Below are 2664 nucleotides of genomic sequence, written 5' to 3' on the forward strand. Positions count from 1 at the left end.
GCCGGGGGGGGCACAGAGCCGGGGATGCCAGAAGCCGCTACAAGCCACACTCTAATTATTTCCATGTGAAAGTCTGAACCTCTGCCCGGGGCAGATCAGGGCAACCATTTCCCCACAGCTGGCAGAACATGCCAAGTGGTGGCAGCCTGGCAGAGCGGTGAAAGTATCAACACGTGAAGAGTTCATCGCCAGCAGCTCTGTCCATTCACCCAAAGTACTGGCCGGGGAAATGATTATCAGTGGCTGGCCGGGTTTCAGGATCTCTGTGCTCGTTACGTTAAAGATTAATGTCAGACTGCCGTCTCTGCAATTTAACAATTCCAGGGTTCTCCCCAGGCCCTTTTAGCTGGGCACACCACCCGGCACTTTTTAGCACCCACCCGGCTGTTTTTGGGTGGTTACTAAAGCGTTTAGTCACAATACAGGGACTGCCACCCGCATACAATTTCTTCCCAACCGGCTTAAAAAAATTTTTTGGTTGAACACTGAATTCTATCCTGACAAAGCAATGTACATTCACCGCCCTACACCCTGCACATTCACCGCCCTACACCCTGTACATTCACCACCCTACAAACAGTACCCAATGACACCAACTCGCTAGAAGAGGACATTCACCCACCTTAAGAGAAGACTCCGGGTCAGACACTGTGCACAATCAGTTTGGGTCACACCGGGCTCACAACACTAAAAGCTGGGGGGGGGGGATATTTTTACCCCTGGTACGGGGCATTACATATACTGGCCCCTGATACAGAGATATTCACCAGATGCCCAAGTACTCCACTGCATGCCAGGATTTCATCCCAACCCCACATCACTGTCAGGTCCTGCCATGGCATCAGGATTGCGGGGCAGAACCAAAAAGGGAAGGAAATGTAGGTGACAGTGCCGGTATAACAGCAGGGGCCCTTTATCTATGGGGCCCCTATATCATGGGATCAGAATCTGATTAGAGCTCACAGTGCGTGTGGGTTTAATGACTGTAGATTTCCTGTAATGATGAAGTGGGGATCTCCCCTATATATCAGTGCAGGGACCCCATGGGACCCCAAACAAGCACAGCGGCTGGCAGATGGAGGCACGGGGTAGGTAGGTCCGACACCAGACGGACATTTTTATTTCATAAAGCACCAACATATTGTGTGGCGCTGTACAAAATGACCACAGAAACAGGAAAGCAGTACTGGAAAACCCCCGAAGGCTGCCATCACTGGGCACCTGCTGGAAATGATTGGTTTACAAAGTCACCTGACCTGTACCGGTAGCAGACAATGATGGAAGGGATCACTTACCTGTCTGGAGGAAGGTGAGAAAGAGGGCAGCCAATCCGATCCATCCTGCAGGATAGAGAGAAACCAATGAGAGTGCGCCCCCTTAATCATAGCAACCTGACAGTGCGCACCCCTAATCACAGCCCCCAGTCTTCCCACTCTCCACCAGGAGTGCCAAGGAAGTTACCCAATACAGAACTATGAGGATATGGGCCAGGAGTGCCTAGGCACAGGAAGTCACCTAATATACAGCAGCAGTGCCTAGGCACAGGAAGTCAGCTGATATACAGTAGCAGTGCCTAGGCACAGGAAGTCACCTGATATACAGCAGCAGTGCCTAGGCACAGGAAGTCACCTGATATACTGTAACTTAACATAACTTAAAGAAAAAAACTAGATCGCACATCGGAATGAATAAAAATACGCCAGTCCCAAAGAAGTTTTATAGCAGAGAGAGAAAAGGGAAACAATAGCCATTGTGTCACCATGAAATGGTTGCACGCTATGATTACAATTGTCAGAGCTGATTCTAGACTTACAATCTACCTTACTAATATTTCTTACCTGTATTCTGTGTACAATACTCACCTGCTGACCTTTGGTTGGGTCACGTTTATAGGTAATATAGTTCTGATGTACCTGTATATATATTTTATGTTTCCATGGATTTATAACAATTTATCAGCTGTGAAACAAGTAAACGTCTCGCTACTTTGTTCTATTGCAGCAAATTAAAGTGAACTTTTGTTGGGAAAGGCTTTTATAAGCAGTGCGTACTGAAGAAGATGATTTGGTTTCTTCATGTATGCGACCTTACAGTTATTCAATTGACATTTAGGATTTTAAACAAAGTCTGCAAATAAAGTTTGAATTTTAGTAGAAAGTGGCTTTGACATGAAAATGTCTTCCTATACAGTCCCATGTGGGAATTTTCCCCTTTTCACTCTGGTATGAGGTTAAAGAACAGGAGTGCCTGAAATACAACTATGAGGGTACAGGGGTTCTACTCCTCCAAAAGACCTACATTGCATCTTACCAGCAGATAGATGGGACTACTTCTTTAGTTTTATCTTGTCTGACTCTCTTATTTCTCTTTGTAATCCTGACAGTAACATCCTTCCTTCTCTATGGTGACAACACTCACAGACCTTACCTCTGGAGGGAGCCATGGTTGTCACCTGCAAGGAGTAGAGGATATTATGAACACCAGATTTCCACATACCTTGAAGAATCTTTCTCTTCATATGAATTCTCATTACTAACAAAAGGGAGAAAATAGTTCCAGGTCAGCCAGCAGGAAAAAAAAAACATTTATTACAGGATCAACTCTATTTTCTGTACTTGCTGGAAATGTTCTGATCCTGAAAAAAGAAAACAAATGCAGCTATAT

At 45.6% G+C, this 2664-nt stretch overlaps 1 protein-coding gene across 1 annotated transcript in view; it reads right to left on the bottom strand.

Moving 5' to 3' along the window:
- The window catches only part of PIK3C2A (phosphatidylinositol-4-phosphate 3-kinase catalytic subunit type 2 alpha), a gene marked incomplete at its 3' end in the record, with an annotated part of 35095 nt that extends 33679 nt beyond the window's left edge, over nt 1-1416 (bottom strand). Inside the window, 1 exon segment of the mRNA XM_072422377.1 lies at nt 1296-1416.
- Nucleotides 1417-2664: the final 1248 nt, after the last annotated feature.

The sequence above is a fragment of the Pyxicephalus adspersus genome, chromosome 9 (genome assembly GCF_032062135.1).
Source record: "Pyxicephalus adspersus chromosome 9, UCB_Pads_2.0, whole genome shotgun sequence".
Lineage (NCBI taxonomy): Eukaryota > Metazoa > Chordata > Amphibia > Anura > Pyxicephalidae > Pyxicephalus > Pyxicephalus adspersus.